This window comes from Setaria viridis, chromosome 4, assembly GCF_005286985.2.
Source record: "Setaria viridis chromosome 4, Setaria_viridis_v4.0, whole genome shotgun sequence".
NCBI lineage: Eukaryota > Viridiplantae > Streptophyta > Magnoliopsida > Poales > Poaceae > Setaria > Setaria viridis.
The window spans coordinates 28,252,373-28,270,702 of NC_048266.2; positions in this window are offsets into that span (position 1 = coordinate 28,252,373).

The following is an 18,330-nucleotide window of genomic DNA, read 5'->3' on the forward strand; positions in this document are numbered from 1 at the left end:
TAAATCAAATGGACATTAGTTCACGAAGTAAACTTTGCAACTCCAAATTACACAAAGAAAATATCTTCGTCTTCTCCAGGTATATTGACTGGAGCAACAACTCCATCACCAACGTAGGTGTCATTAGAATCATCTTCGTCTTTTGGTATTTTCGCATGATCCAGTTCAGGCCTGGGCACCACCTTTTGAAGTACAAATGCATCATCAGATAACCCTTGCATGTCTTGCCTAATCCAGTTTGTCAAAGCCTCCTGATGGTCCTCAACATTCATTTGTTCCACTCCTGTGATAACCAAGTCCACATTTGTATCACCAACACTGTCCTCTACTTCTGGCATGGCAAATAGGGTCCTAGGTTTCATTTTGAGGACACTGCACCATTTAGTACATTTCTTCCCACCTTTCACATAACACACTTGCTCCGCTTGTGTTGCCAGGATGTATGGATCATCTGAGTAGCAAAACCGAGTGGTATCAATATCGATAATCCCAAATTTATCTTTACTGTACCTCTGGATTTGCTCTTATTTGGTTCTGGAACATCATACCAGTCACACTCGAACAATGTGACTTCATGCTGTTTAGCAAAATAAAGGGTGATGATTTTTTTAATCACTCCATACCATTCCATGCCATTATTGCCCTTGACGACAACACCACTATTCTATGTTGATAGATTTTTCTCTACATCTGATGTCCGGAAGAAATACCCATTGATGGAACACCTACTCCTCACAGTAACTATTTGTTCTAGACCACAAGACAAAGAGTAAATCATTTCATTTGCTTTTCCCTCTGCATGTAGGTTCCTGATCTACACTCAGAAAATTTTGGAAGATATGTTATGAACATATATATTCAAGTGTGATGAATAAAATTGAACAGAAATATATATGACTCACTTTACGCTCAAACCAATGTAAAAATTGAGCCTTGTGCCTGCTATCAACATTATGCGTATCGGTTTTCCTCAATTCATCCATGTGCAAACTGATGAAACAATTAACTTACGTCAGTTAGATATTGAACACAATATAAAAAAAAGGATTACATGAAGCTTACTTTATCCATGGAGTGGCCTCATCACAGTTGGATATTATGTAGTACCTCATCCTGCACAAGTCATTAGGAGAAGGTATCTCCATATTGTGCCTATGATGACTACCTTTCTTTCTAGTGAAGTCCATGCTCGCAAATACACTTAGACCAGCAGGTGGTTCACTAACAGTGCTCCTTTCCTGTCGCTCTGGCCGATTCAGCTTTGTACTAACACCTTCAAAGAACCGAGAACAGAATGTAAGGCACTCCTCCGAGATGTACCCCTCTGCTATTGAACGCTCTGGGTACACTTTGTTCCTCACATAGACTTTGAGGGTACGTAGGTACCTCTCAACTGGGTACATCCATCTATAGGAAACAGGGCCCCCGAGTTCTGCCTCCCAAGCAATATGAATAGGTAAGTGCATCATAATATCAAAAAATGCTGGAGGGAATATCATCTCAAGCCTACAAAGGGTCTCTGCAATCGATTTGGTAAGTTCTTTGACCTCGGTTTCCTCAAGCTCCTTTGAACATCTCGAACTAAAAAACATGCTGAGCTTGATCAATGGGATCACTACCTGCTCAGGCAATATTTGGCGTAGCACCAAGGGTAAAATTTTTTGTAATATAACATGGTAGTCATGACTTTTAAGTCCAGCAACCTTAAAACCATTGACATCAACACATCTCTTGATATTTGAGGCACAAGCATCGGGCATCTTAACACCTTGAAGAAAATTGCACAGAATTTCCTTCTGGTCATCACCTAACTTGTACAACGCTGGTGGCAAAGTGTATTTTCCTTTATCGTTGAATGATAGATGTTGATCTAGCCTTATACCAATTCTTGCATATCGAGTCTAGCCTTCTCACCGTCCTTACTTTTACCAGCCAAATCAAGTAGAGTCCCTAGCAAGCTCTCAGATATATTCTTCTCAATATGCATCACATCGAGATTATGGCGTATAAGCAAAGAATCCCAGTAAGGAAGGTCAAAGAAAATACTCTTCTTCCTCTAGTTGTGCCATCTATTATCTTCATCGCGCTGCTTCCTCTTCCTCGAAGTAGTCGCTCCAAAAGTGACTTGCTCGAAAGTCTTGTACTGGTCCACTACTTCTACACCACTCAGGGGCACTAGAGCTGCCCTTATTTCTACCTTGTTATTGAAGCTCAACTTGTTCCTCCGCCTCCTATGGTCCTTAGGCAAGAAACGACGATGGCCCATGTAGCAATGCTTTGAACCATATTTTAGCCACAAGTAATCGGTATCCTTGTGACAATAAGGACAAGCAAACCTGCCTTTTGTGCTCCAACCAGACAACATCACATATGCAGGAAAATCATTAATTGTCCAAAGTAGCATTGCACGCAGAGTAAAATTTTCCTTTTTTTCCGCATCCCAAGTATCAACTCCATTGTCCCATAGCTCTTTAAGCTCATTAATGAGAGGCTGCAAATATACATCAATGTTAATTCCTGGAGATTTAGGCCCAGGAATTAGCATCCACATCATCCAATAGGATTGTTTGAAGCACAACCAAGGAGGCAGATTATAAGGAATCAGGATCACTGGCCATGTAGTGTAAGTCACATTCAACATCCCAAATGGACTGAAGCCATCCGATGCAAGTCCCAACCTAACATTACATGGATCACTTACAAATGCAGTATACTTGGCATCTATGTGCCTCCATGCCTTTGAGTTAGCTGGGTGCTGCACTTTACCATCTTCAACCAATTCTTCCTTGTGCCAACGCATATGCACCGATGTGATCTCGTTCATACATAATCTCTACAGTTGAGGAATAAGTGGAAAATACCTCAGTATCTTACGAGGTAGGAGCTTCTTATTTACTCCATCAGTGCCATCACCACCACACTCTAAATATATATCTTTCCACCTACTCTCCCCACATTTTGGACATGCATTCAGCTTCTCGTACTCTTCTCCACGGAATAACACATAGTCATTAACACAAGCATGAATCTTTTGGTAGTCCAGTCCAAGGTCTCGAACTACCTTTCGAACTTTGTCCAGGCTATCTGGGACACAATGGTCCTTGGGGAGCACATGGCAGAATAATAATAGTACTTGCTCTAGAGCATTGTTGCTAATACTGAACATGCACTTAATCTGATATAGCCTCACAATAAAAGATATTTGGGTAGCCTCCTCGCAACCTGGGTACAGTTCTTTCCTACCTTCTTCCATTAACTTGAAAAATTTTCTTGCTGACTCATTTGACTCCTGATCACCTCTAATTTCACCATGTATGGCACCACTAATTAGCGATGAAAGCAGTTTAGTGGATGACACGCCATCATCATGATCACCTTCTTCACCTTCACAAACGTCTCGATCATCATCGTTCATAACAACACGTTTAGCAGATCTGCCAGTATAATGCTGTTTTATGTAATGCGGATCGAACCCTCTGGTATTCAAGTGCAACTCAACAACTTCTTTATTTTGATATGCCATGCAACGACATCGTCTACATGGACACGGCGCAGTCTGTCCTGGTAAGGGGCTAGCATCAAAGGTATCTTCAATGAATTTAGCAACTCCGTTTTGCCACGCAGCATCTGTATGTGACAATTCCATCCAACTACGATCCTCATGTTCATGTGCCATATTGCAAAAAACCCAACTAATAATATTTTAAGCACAAGCTTGTAGTATACTACTATACAAATCCTGAATAACCTCCTGAATAACCTGCAAAAAATATAGGTTCCTCCATCGGTATTATTACTATCAACTAGTATTATAAAAACTGAATGAATATATGTACTAATAATTGAATAACTCAAGTTTTTTAGCATGCACATTAATTAATTAATTGAGATAGGTCTGGATCGATTTTATACCTTGCATTGAGAGGATGGAATCGAACAACGCCGGTGTCATCCCATGCATCGAGAGATCATAGACGACTAACAAGGGGACCCTTCAATTCCTTGGCACTCGGCAACTCGCGAGCTAGGGATCGAAAGACGACGTAAGGCAGGCGGTGTCTGCGTGACGAAGGGGAGGAGTCGTGCGAAGAAGAAGGGGAGGCGACGAGAACGTGAAGGACTAACAAGGGGACTCTTCCTTGGCACTCGGCAACTCACGCGCTAGGGAAGATGACAACAGGTGGCAGTTGCGCGGCAGCATCACGTGAGGAAAAGCGGAGGAGAGGAGTCGTGCGAAGGAGGGGAGGTGATGCTAGGACGATATAGACCAGGATTAGGCCTCTCAGCTCGTGAAAGAAAGGCTTGCCATATGTGTGGGCCAAAATAAAGGCCCATCAACATAACCAAGCTGGCGGCACCCACAAACTCATCTATTACAACCATGCGTTCCCCTATATTGCAACGACTATATATTATTGCAATAGCACCTCCTGTATAGCAACGGTTTCAGTATTTGTTGCTATAACCAAGATTTCTTTTGCAACAATACCATTTTCGTTGCTATATCTAATACTAGTTGCAACGATTCATATTAGCGTTGCAATATCTAAGACTCATTTGCAACATTGTATATTTTCGTTGCAATAACCAAGATTTCTTTTGCAACCACACTATTTTCAGTGTAATAACCAAGATATCTTTTGCAACAACACCGAGTTCGTTGCTATATCTAAGACTCTTTTGCAACGCATGATAGTACTTATCGCAATGTGTTATAATCGTTGCAATATGGACAACTAATTGCCACCACTATAAAATAGCGTGGCAATATGTTGCCGCAATTACAACCAACAAATATTCATTGCAATATAGCGTGCTTATTGCAACGACTAAGTTGTTGTCGCAACGCTACACAAATGGTGGCAATATGACACCACTATTGCAACCAAAACGGATTATTGTCGTAATAACCCCTATGTATTGCAACGAAAGTCGCCTGTTGCAATAAAAATTAGTCACATTAGTGACAAAACCTTGTAGTGTCAAAAAGTCCATGATATAGACCGCGCTTCAATCAGCCATGATAACAAGGAGTATCCAGTGGAAGCTATACATATATGCATAGCCAAAGCTAGTTACTCTTATTTTTAACTGCTAGTTTGAAAAAGAAAAGAGATGGGAAACACGCTCACTTCAAATTGGTCTATCTCTTACATAATATCCGGGTCCATGAAGCCGATGTCATAGTATCCTTTCCTCCGGCAAGTTTGAATCTCCATCCTGCATGATACAAAATCGAATAGGAGTTAAGATATCGCATAATGACTAGTATGAGAATTTTGAAGTTAGAGCAAATTAAAGACTTACAGAACCCAAGAACTGATGAGTGACCTAGCCACCACCCGGTACTAAAGGGGGGGGTAGAGCGCGCCAAAGCGAAACTGCCCCCTTTAGTATCGGGTGTTGTTATCACCCGGTACTAAAGGGATTTGTGGCCCACTATTTTGGCTTCCCGCCTAAACATCTTTTTATTTTTCTTTCTTTTACAATTGCTATTGTATTAATTTATTACGTAGTAAATGAAATAACATTCCTAAAAATTGCAAAGACAATTTGTTAGCTTGATGTTGATTAGATATACACTATAAAAATATTAGATGCATTTAAATATCAAACATAGTAATTAATTTTAACTTAGTAATAGGTTATAATGGTCATAATACTTATTGTTGGATTTAATAGCCAAGCAGTCCACCAGGGGGTTACCCAAGTGGTTGATTTGTAGGTAGGGAGGATTGCGAGACCAAGAACTCAAAGGTGATCACAAGAACACGAGGGTTTAGATAGTTTCGGGCCTCCGGTTAATACCTTACATCGTGTGTTTTGCTGGATTGTATTGCTGGTATGGTTCGCGGAGAGTTGGTGTGCCCTAGGGAGGTGCCCTTGGCGTCTTATATAGGCTGATGACCTAGGGTTACAAGTTGGTTTGAATCTAATCTAATCGGTTGTCACATGGAAAGCAATCTGAGTTGGATTACAACAACGATCCCGCAATATCCGAGCTGATTTGAATCGCTCGACCTCCTTGACTTGTGCTCCAAGTAACTTCATGTCCTTAGCCTGCACGTTCTGGTCAGGTGGATCCACTTGTCAAGATTGGCCAGTATCCTGGTCGTTGGGGACCCATGAGATACCCATATTCCTCACTTATGTTAACTTTAAAATTCAAAAACTAGATATTTTGACCATGCAAAAATTTATAAGAATAGTGTCTATAGTGTTATTAACATGTTTACCGTGACTTAATCATATACTTGTTTAATTGTTAATTGTATGAAAATTTATTGTTTAATATTTAATGGTGCTAAAAAAATTGAAATATTTAATATTTTAACCATGCAAAAATCAGTTCTTGTTTAATAGGGTGAGATTTTTGCAAATAGTATTGTTAATAAACCCATAGGATACATGACATATCATTACAATGTGTTATTACATTAATTTGTTCCTTTGTTGATAACCACAAAACACAACATAATGGTTCTAATACATTACACGTTATCATCTAGTAGAATGTTAATAACCTTCCTCTTGATGAACGTCCCTTGATTGTGATCGTGGTGTAAGTATAGAGCGTCCTCTTTAGCTAACAGGATGGTTGGGTCAACATCAATGGAAAATGGAGGAATATCATCGAACTGATCATAATCTTCTGAAATGTCAGTCTTGTCCTAAACTCCAATGATTTTTCTTTTTCCTGGAAGAACTATGTAGCGCTTTGGCTGGTCATCTGACTTATTAGCACCCTTTTTTACTGGTTTGCTTGACATGTCCTTCACACAGAAAACTCGAGTCACATCATTTTCTAGGACGAATGGTTGTCTCTATATCCAATCTTGTTGAGGTCCACTATTATCATACCATAGTTATCTGTCGTTACGCCTCCTCCAGTAAGTTTCACCCATTGGCACCGAAACAGAGAGATTTTCAAGGGTCCATAGTCCAGTTCCCATATCTCCTCAATCACACCATAGTATCTATCTTCTTTCCATTGTTGTTTATTGCATCTATACGGTAGCCCTCAAAGTAGACTTCCCAATAAGGTAGCCCTCAAAATATAGACTTCTTCCACATGGGTGCATGTCCATCCTCGTTGTTCGGAAGAGGTTTGCTACCAGGACCCTTGCCAAATACTACCCTCACATCCTTTATCATAGAAAATACACGTTTACCATTACGGTGAACGGTCTCAGTACATTTTTCTTCTTCCCCTTCAAAATGCTTTCCTTTCTTTCTTAACGGGTGCTTAGCAGGAAGAAATCGACGATGGCTCATATTTATGACATTCCTATAGTGTTTCAAATACATGTTGCTAGTATTATCTAAACAGTGCGTGCAGGCTCGATATCCCTTGTTTGTCTATCCGGACAGATTACCAAGTGCTGGCTAATCATTGATGATTACGAACAACAATGCTCGTAGATTAAAAGTCTCCTTTTTGTCCTCATCCCACACATGTACACCTTCTTTCTTCCATAACAGTAAAAGTTCATCAACCAACAATTTTAGGTAAACATCAATGTCGTTGCCAGGTTGTTTTGGGTCTTGGATAATTACTGGCATTATAATGAACTTCCACTTCATGCACATCCATGGCGGAAAGTTGAACATACATAAGGTCATAGGCCAAGTGCTATGACCACTACTGAACTCACCGAATGGATTGAATCTATATGTACTTAAACCAAACCGTATGTTCCTTCCATCCTTTCCAAACTTGGAAAATTCTCTATCAACTGTTCTCCATAGGACCCATCAGCAGGGTGTCTAATCATTTCATCTTACTTACGTTCTTCTTTGTGCCAACACATCAACTTTGCATGTGTCTTGTTTCTGAACAAACGCTTCAAACGTGGTACTATAGGGAAATACCACATTACCTTCGTAGAAACTTTCTTCTTGCTGGCTTGCCCCTCAACATCATCAGGATCATCTTGCCTGATCTTATAACATAGCACTTCGCACATAGGAAAAGCCTTCAATTTCTCGTATTCCTTACTCCGATAGAGGATACAGTCATTAGGACATGCATGCATCTTTTGTACCTCCAAACCCAAAGGGCAAACAACCTTTTTTGCTTCGTACATTGAGGATGGCAATTCGTTCCCCTCGGGAAGCATGTTCTTTATGATTTTCATTAACTCATCAAAACTCTTGTCAGAAACTCCATTTTTTGCCTTCCATTGCAGCATTTCCAGTGTGGTACCCAACTTTTTGTGCCCTTGTTTGCAATCTGGGTACAACAATTTCTTATGATCATCTAACATACGCTCGAAGTTTTTTGATTCTTCACATTCTCGTAATCTTCCTCTGCATCTTGCAACACCTTATCTAGATCATCGATAGGACCTTCTGCCTCGCCCATCTCTTCTTCAGCCTCGCCCATTGGAGCATTTGCAAAGGCACCTCCTTAAATCCAGTCAAGAATGTTGTCATCTTCTTCTTCATCATCATCTTCCATCATAACTCCTCTTTCCCCATGCTTAGTCCAAATAAAATAGTTAGGCATGAATCCAGAACTGTATATGTGGGCGTGAATAGTCTTTCTTGATGAGTAGTCCTTCTCATTTTGGCAATTTCTGCATTGGATAATAAATGAAACTGGACGGCTATTTGTTGGATTCTGCCAGATCGAGAAAACCCACGCAAGCTATTAATGTACTCCATGGAGCGTTTGTCTACAAAGTATTACCGAACTAAAGATATTCTGATCATCCATAGAATTATACATGAAACATAACAAACATGATATAAATACCATTAAACTCAAACATTGCTGAAAGTTTAGATAGAAATACACAAATTTTAATTTCAGACCTAAACAACATGATACACTACGAAAAACTGAAATGTTGCTGAAAGTTTAGATAGAAATACATAAATTTAAATTTCAGACCCAAACAATACGAGACACTATGACAAACCATCCACTGAGTACTATCTAGGAGTACTTTAATCATCCTTGGGTAGCGAAGACGAAGGTTTCACCTCATCCTATGATTTATTTGTGCCTCCTACAATGGTAGTAGTAAGTGGAGCTGAAATACCCGGGACTGGCGGTGGAGCATAACGACCACCAAAATGAGGTTTCTAACCCGCCACAACAGCATCTTCATGACATCTTTGCAAATAACGAAGCATTGTTTTCTCCCACGTGCTCATTTTCTTCGGCTTATCATGAGGGCCAACTATGGTTTTCCCCTTGCCGCGAGAGGAACGACGATCACCCCCACCATCGCCACTACCTCCAGCAGCAGTAGCCATCTCTATGTATCATAATTTATTTAGCTCATATTTGCAAATGACTAAACAATGAACAAATTATATTTTCCCCCACAATTTAATTAGCTCAAACATAGCAAATAAATGAAAAGTTTCTCCATTGTAACTTATTCTAAAAATGACTAATACGTACCTCTATTTCATCTTATAATTATCTAACAACCACAATTTATCTCGCTCATATTTGCAAATGACTAAAATACAAACAAATTATATTTTTCCCCATAATTTATTAAGCTCATATTTGTAAAGGACTAAACTATGAAATTATTCCTCTAACCTCATATCAATTTCTTTGACTAATACGAAACATAGCATCCAAAAAATTGTAACTTATTCTAAAAATCACAAATATAAGCTCTAAATAACACATGCATATAAATGAAAAATTTCTCCATTGTACCTTATTCTAAAAATCACAAATTACTCTTGCTCTAAAGCATAAAATTTAGTATACTAACCATGTATCAAGGGAGGATGAAGTTTCTAACCTTTAGAACACTTGAATGAGTGAAATCCCCATGAAATGGTCAAAAATCCGACAGCACCTCCCCTATTTTGCCATGAATGGATGAAGCCTGAGCTGGAGTAAATGACTCGGGCAGAAGGAAGAAGACGCCTGATTTATAGGAGGGAAGTTAGTACCGGGTTGTGGCGGAACACCTCGGATTAACTCAACTAAAGCACGGTTAAGTCGCTTAACACGCGAATCTCATGCCTTAATTAAGTTAACTCGACGATCCGTCGGATTTCATCCGATTTAACCACTTAACAGGACCGAGTTAGCATAGCTCACACGAAGGTGAGTGGTTCCAGAGAATACAACAGATCCACAATTAGTTTAACAATTCATTAAACACTGGTTTGAAATCAGAGTTTTACAAGGTTCGAAAGAAACAACAAAAGACAAAAACATAGCGGAATCTAGCGTCGGGGTCGGATGTCCCTGGTGAGGCCAAACAGGACATCAGTGATCCCACTCCCCGCCGTCCGAGGAAGGATCCCACTTGACCATCCACCTAGGAGGAAGCTGGGGCGGCCAAGTGCCAGCAGCAAGCTCGGAAGTGCCAACTTCACCTGAAAAGAGATGCCACAACAAGGCTGAGCTTCTAAGCTCAACAAGACTTAACCGACCGGTGGGAAAAACTACTCCACCACTTCTAGACATGCGAGGCTCTTGGGCTGAGGGGTTTGGTTTGCCAAAAAGCAACTATGTTTGGTCCTTACTTTCAATATTTTAGCTCAGATTCTAAGTTCATTAACCAGTCTACATTGGCATCCTATACCAAGCAAGCATAGATCCAACATTATGTATATAAGCTCAACATCAAGACCATGTCATCATCAGACTCCTTCTTTACTCAGTGTAGCATAGCGATCAAGCAGTCTCAAACTGTGAGAGGCAGACGAATGGCGAACCTAACCTCACAACATCCGCGCACCACCGAGGGTCGCTTCCTGTGTCGGCCGTCCCCATCAATTCCCTGACCCGTGTCGAGCCCACTTCCCTTGGTGCAAGGTTCCACAGACCCGGCCTCTGCCGTTCTGTGACCACACTTGCCACCACATGCAGCCGCAGGGGAACTCCGTTCCACAGATAGTGGATCGACCGCTCATGTCTAGGTTCAATCAGGTACTAGGCTTCCCCATCCCATAATGGGTATGAGATTAGTACTTTCAAACACTTGATCACGAACACCACCACTGTCGGGCCTTAAACAGATTCAATAAACAGATGGGGCGATCAGCCGACCACCAAAAGAGTTAACCAAAACCCTGCCCCATCCATCGTCCTTATAGTTGTAACCAGAAAGAGAACAACCAACTCCTATAACTCGCGAGTGACAGGAAATCACTCGACTTTTACTGAGTCCTATTAAGCATTGGAACTACTCGACCCAACAGACTAGTGTTCAGATCAAAGGAACTAAGTCATGCATCTATGGTTTCAAACAACTCCTATACGTAAATGCACATTCATAAGAAGGAAGGCATGTGCAAGTTTAGAAAGTTGGGTTCATGCTCCGGGGCTTGCCTTCAAGCGGGCTGGAGGTGAACTGATCCTCAGCGGGTTCTGGTTCGGCTTCTGCGATCGGCGGCTCAGCTACGGCTCCGTCTTTAGGCGCCGGATGTAGCTCGTAGGTGCCATCGACGAGATGTAACTCTACACGAATGCAATGCAGGAGTTAGTACTTAGACGGTTATTTTAACAACACTTGCAAGTTTAAGCTCAGACACTTGTAGCAAAGCTACAGGAAAGGTGGGGGAGTCCAACTCCAGTTGGTGGAGAACAGGATAAAAGGGTCGGATGGGGATAAACTTATGATCTGACCCTTAACTTAAGGAATAACTATACCGGGGTCCTCAAACTTAACACAGAGAAGTCCCCGAAAGTTTTACACAGATACCCTCGGGTCAAAGAGAAAGATACAGCCAAGCCCTCGGGTGAGGTGGATAAGGGTCAGCGAAACAGACAGGGTCAGGCGAATCGGGAAGGGGTCGGCAGCTTACCTTCAGGTCTACTGGTGAAGTCTTGGGGTCGGGAAGGAACAGATTTGGGCGGAAAGACTAAAGTGCCTAGGCTTGGGTGGCGGCGAGGTTTGACGGTGCTCCAGCGGCGGCGGCGCTTCTTGTGGACAACAAGAAAGCTCTAGCACCGGGCGGAGGATCAGGCGGCTGGGGGGGTTGGGGAGAAGCGGGTTTGGGCGGAGAGGGGAACTTCTTAAGAGCTCAAGCAGCAGGGCTCAAGTGCGAGCAGAGTATGGGGTGGTGAAACAGCGATGGCGAAGGAAACTCCGGTGGGGGCTCTGGTACTTCTTTTTATAGCTGCGCGGAAGAGAGAGAGTTTGAGCAGCATGAGGATCGGGAAGAAAAGGATGGAGTGTGCTGCCGTGGTGGCGATTGAGTGGCGATGGGTGGCGGAACAGAGCTTCGGGGACAGGGTCTTTGGCCATTGGGCACTGGAAACAAGGCCGGCGCAGGCGCGGGGGATTTAGATTTGGCGAAGGCGAGCAGGGTCTGGTCGCGTCAAGCGGCGGAGTATGGGTGGCGGACTTGACTGGCGTGATAGGAAGAAAGGCACTGCAAGCGAGGTCGCAGCAAGCAAGGTGACAGGGCGAGTGGCGGCGCAAGCGAGCGCAAAATAGCGGCTTGCCGGGGCACATCACTGGCGAAGCGGAAAAGGAGCTGTCTCTGCCGGAGCCATGGTTGGCGGGGGCGGTATCGTCGTAGAGTGAGCTCGTGGGCGGTGCGACTATGGAGAGGCAGAAAAGCCGGAAAGCATCGGAGCTTGCAGCCGGGGATCCGGGCGAGGTGATGGGTGCGGGGTGCGAGGCGGTCTGACGCAGCAGTGGCAAAAACTCTACCACGGCGGCGACGGGGCACCTTGGCGCAGCCGGCGAGGATGCGAGCGAGACGAGGCGAGGTAGAAAGGGTTGCAGGGGCTTCCGCTGCGATTGGAGAGGAAGGCACATTGATCCATCCTGTCACGGCCGGCGACTGGGCGAGGCGGCGCGTGTCGGAGAAGTTGAGCCACGCGGCGGGGAAACTCTGAAGCGGGGTGCACGCTGTTCAGGCGCGTTTGTCTCGGGAGAACCGGGGAGCTAGTTGTGGTCCACCACTCAGTCTCTGGTTCTCCACAGCTCCAAGATTTGGGAGGAACACTGTCTTTGGGACTTAGAGAAGAACCGGAGGTTTGGTTGGGTTTTCAGGGGTCGGGGCTGAGAACCGGACCTTGGGCGCTTAAGCTCAGGAAAGGCTGAGTCAGCTAGATTAGGGACTCGTCTTAGGATTAACTCGGCTGATTAACCAAGGTCGTTACACGGGTGGAGGCTTCACCTGGTACTAAAGGTTGCTCCACCCGATACTAAAGGCCCTCAAGCACATTAGTACCGGGTGGAGGCTCCACCCAGTACTAATGGGTGACCTTTGGTACCGGTTGGAGCCCCCAACCGGTACTAAAGGGGGTCACGGGGGGCTCCTGAGGAACTAGCCATTGGACCCGGTACTAATGCTCACATTCACATTAGTACTGGGTCAAAAACCAACCGGTAGGATCTAGCTCAAAAACTAAGTGGCGGTCTACAGTGCTTTGCTACAGGAAAATAGTGGTAAATACGCTGTAGGTCTAGAATTTGAGGAGCAGCTTGTGCCCTCACTCGTTATATGTTGGCTCCGCCCCTATCCTCTGGGGAGAAGAGAGGCGGCTCCCATATCCCTAATCCCTAAGATCTTATTTAGATAGTAGTGGATTGAAGTGGAATGGGAGGGATCGGAGGAAATTAGTTCATTTTAGACTCAATCCCCTTCGTTCCACTTCAATCCACGTCTAATGAGTGTTTTATTGGTTAAGATTGCCATGAACGACGACATCACTAATCTACAATTGATTTTGTTAAGCCACACAACAGGTGTTACCCCTACATTTTGAGTCTTGGTTTCACCCCCTACATGTCCTTTTTTTTGATGAAACAGGAGGGGAAAGTCCCCTGATGGTTATATATTATGTATAAGAGAAAAAGAGCAAACAAAATGTCCAGAATAGATCAAGAAACAAAGAAAGAGAGAAAAAAATCATAAAGATTACAAAATATGCTGTAGCCATTCTACCATTGGTTGCTTCCATTCCTCCTTTACGCGAAGCATAACCTGCGTAAAGACCGTCTTGAATCTCGACATGGCACTATGGACCGATGGAGTGATTCCTTTAAATATCCAGTCGTTCCTTTCCATACAAATACACCAGCACATGAGAATAATGACTTCCATGAAGAAATTAACTTGAAACTGAATTCTGAAGCTATTTAGGATATTATAGGGCTCTTCTGTCAAATCTACAAACAGGCTAATATTGATCCAACATTCCTGCGCAAAGGGACACTCAAGGAGAATATGGAACAATGTTTCTTCTCTGTTATGCGTGCATAGGACACAGGAGTAAGAAGGCAAATCCATATGCTTCCTTCGAAGAACATTCCTTGTACTCAATCTGTCTTTAAGAAGCAGCCAGAAAAAGAATTTGTGTTTGCTTTGGCATTTAGATTTCCAAAGTCACCAAAAAACTGGATGAACTGTTGGAGGTATGCCCTAGAGGCAATCATAGAGATGATGATATTCCATTTGTATCCATGATTTGTATATTGTGTTCATTGAATATCCATTAAAGGCTACTTGAATTGATTTGCAATTATGTGAATTGTATGTGAAACTCTTTACTTGTATGGTTATTCTAAAGTTGTCCCTAGTCGGAGTTCATGTGAGGACACACATGAATATTAGACTAGCACATGTATTAGTTGATGACTATGTTTCACAAGTCATGGACATGGAGATGTTGAACTAATAATGTGGACACATGTGGAGACATGTGTTAGGACTGACCCAACACGAGAAGTAGTTCTCTCTTTAAACAACATATACGCTTTGTCCTTAGACCTGAGATTGTCGCATGTATTCTAGATGTGGATTGACCTACTTAGGGGCTATCAAACGCTACGCCGTAACAGGGTAGTTATAAAGGTAGCTTTCGGGTTTGTCAAGAAGCATGCTATGAGACATGGTCAATCAAGATGGGATTTGCCCCTCTCTGATTGAGAGTGATATCTCTGGGCCCCTCGAGTGATTGGATCCGAAAATGCATGGCCATGCTACGTACGGTTAAGAGTTAACCTACAAAGGGATTCCGAATCACAGGATCGAGAAAGAGCGGTCGGCTTGAAGCTAGACCAAATATCGTGAGGCAAAGGGAATAGCATGTATATTATGTTGTGATGGTTCGTCTGATATGATCTTCGTATGCGTATAGGAGTTGGCACGTCTTGCTAGAGGCCGCTACCGACTATTGGGCCGAGTAGGAGTACTCGGGCCATGTCTATACGTATCCGAACCCATAGGGTCACACACTTAAGGGGCTGGAAGCCCAATTCGGATCTGATCCGAGTTGGATTAGGTTTAGGAGTACTAATGGGCCTCGGATCCAGAGGCCCATCAGGAACCCCTATAAATAGAGGGGTGGGGGCGCCCTAGGGTTTTACACCTTTTGGCTGAACACACTTGCCGCGCCTCCCACGCCCTCGCCTGTTGCAACTCGCGGATCTAGCAATCCGGATTGCGACGCTTCCTCCCTGCACGTGTGGATACCTTGGAGGTGTTGCGCCTGCAGCACTTGGACGAGCCATCGACGAGCCGCCGACGAGCCACGACGAGCCGACGACGAGCCGCGGCACCGGAGGCGATCTTGCTGTGCACGTGGACGAGCTGCTGAGGAGCCGCTGGACGTGATCGACTACGTACGACTACGTTGTTCGACTACGTACGACTACGTGATCGTCTTCACTGCACCGACGCATATCTACATCTTCCGCACCAGTAGTGCGTCGAGTGGTAATCCCGTGATCCTTATACGGCAGTTCTTCCTGGTTATACGCGGTAGAAATTTTGATTTGCGCTAGCGTAGCCTACCTCGTATCCCAACAGTGGTATCAAGAGCCTTAGCTGCTTAGTTTTGGATTCGGGATGTGTGCATATGGAGATATGCGAGTTGTCTGTTTGATCTATGTCCTGGTTTCGTGCCCTTGCTGCAATGGTAGTGTAACGACATACTCCTACCGGTCGGTTTCCGCCATCGGAGTTAAGTGATACACGTAAATCCAGTTGCAGTGAGGGAAGATCAATATGATTGGTCGAATCGAGATCCAGGGTCATACGCCAGGCGCATTAGATGTGCAATGGTAGATGGGATCTACTGCCGGGGTCGGGATTTTGCCGTATGCGCATGCTTCGGTAAATCAGCCGTAACTTTTCGGTATGATCTCGGATCGGGGCGATTTCTATACGAAAATTGATCTACAGAAAAAGTTACACATGAATTTCAACCGCTTCGCCGTTTTCGGCGAGATTAGATTTCCCAAATTCGGCTTGGAAGATGGAGTTTTGGGCCTCCCAAGTTTGGAACGATAGGACGCCTAACTCTGTTTTGCAGGATGTATGTATGTATCTTGTGATCAGTATGGCCCCCTTGTGTATGTGATGCATGTGTGTAACTAATTCGTGACCTGCGTGTCGCGCGTACGGCAACACGGCAGGAGCCATATGTGTTGTCACTTTATTGTATTTAATGGTCTGCGTACCAATCTGTGATGATCCAAGCAACTATGTAATCTTCATTACTAGATTCTTTACTAGCTATTAGGCGTAATAGCATGTTCTAGTTCTTGGAGGACTCATCACCAGGAGGATGGCGCACATGGAACATGGAGATGGAGATCACCATGGTGAACAGCTTCAATGGAGATGGAGATCACCATATGAAAATGGGCCATACTGTGTCACAACTGTGTGAATGCTATTCTGATTTATGTTTTACTTTCTGCATGCTGTGATGTTAGAAGTAGAACGATCCCTCACAAAGTTTAAGTTAGTATGCCCTCCCAACTAGAACTTGCACCGTCCCATGTCTTGTACAATTAGTGGTGGGTCTATGAAATTAGGGTGCCACTAGTTTTCCTTGACTAGACGGGTCTGTGTCGGACACTTACATGCATAAGGGTTGGTTTGCTTAACAAGGTCATCTTAACGGTTAAGGACCTTGGGGCATAAAGGTTGGGCGCCGAGACATAGAGATGTCACCCAACAACAGGAGTCATATGTGATATGATTAGCAAAAGTTGCTTACCGATCTACCTCGTTTGCTAGCGGTGATGCTAAAGCTCACTAGTGGACTTGTTAGTTGTGGATCCTGAATCACTAAGTTTCAATAGAGGGATATTGATTTTAGTGGGAGTAGATTCTGTTAAAATAGTTTAATGTAATTTGCTCTATCATGGATACGTTTGTCTTAGTGTATTTTGCATTACTTTTGTTGTAGATTAAATGGCACCTAGCAACACCACCACATCGTTTGCTTTGCGTTCGGTCCTTGAGAAGGACAAGTTGAATGGAACAAACTACTCGGATTGGATCCGCAACCTGAGAATTGTTCTCAGGGCTGAGAAAAAGGAAGATGTTCTAGACAACCCACTACCAGAAGAACCTGCTGAGGATGCACCCGCTGCTGCTAAGAATGCTTACAAGAAAGCATGTGATGCTAACCTCGAAGTAAGCTGCCTTATGCTTGCTTGCATGGAACCCGAGCTGCAGATGCAGTTCGAAACAAACCATGAGGTGCACGATATGATCGTGGCGCTTAGAGACATGTTCCAAACACAGGCCAGGACTGAAAGGTTCAATGTGTCTAAGGCCTTTGTTGAGAGCAAGCTAGCAGAAGGCGCAGCAGTAGGACCACACGTAATCAAGATGGTTGGTTACACTCAACGGTTGGAGAAGCTAGGCTTCCCACTGGGCCAAGAGTTGGCCACTGATTTCATTCTTTCATCTCTTCCGGCTAGCTATGGGAACTTCATCTCGAACTACCATATGCATGGGACGGAGAAGGGTCTGAATGAGCTGTGTGGTATGCTCAAAACAGCAGAGGCTGACATAAAGAAAAGCGCTAGTACCAGCCATGTGATGGCGATACAGAACAAGCCCAGCTTTAAGAAGAAGGGCAATTCTTGGAAGAAGAAGGGCAAGGCTGGAACGTCCAAGCCAAACCCACCGCCCAAGGTTAAAGCTGGACCTGGACCTGCTCCAGATAAAGAGTGCTTTTACTGTCATGAACTTGGTCACTGGAAGAGAAACTGCAAGCAGTACCTAGCTTCGTTGAAGAACGGCGGAAGTAAGAGTACTTCTACCTCAGGTACGCTTGTTGTTAATGTTATAGACAACATATTTCTCGCTGATACAGTTATTAATTCTTGGGTATTTGATACCGGATCGGTTGCTCATATTTGCAATTCGATGCAGGGAATGATAAGAAGTAGAAGCGTGGAAAGAGGAGAAGTTGATTTCCGCGTGGGCAATAATGCAAGAGTTGCTGCTTTGACCGTCGGGACGATGCAACTCCACCTCCCGTCAGGATTTATTATGGAGTTGAATAATTGTTATTTTGTTCCTAGTTTAAGTCGAAACATTTTATCTCCTTCATGTTTGATGAAGGATGGTTATTCATTT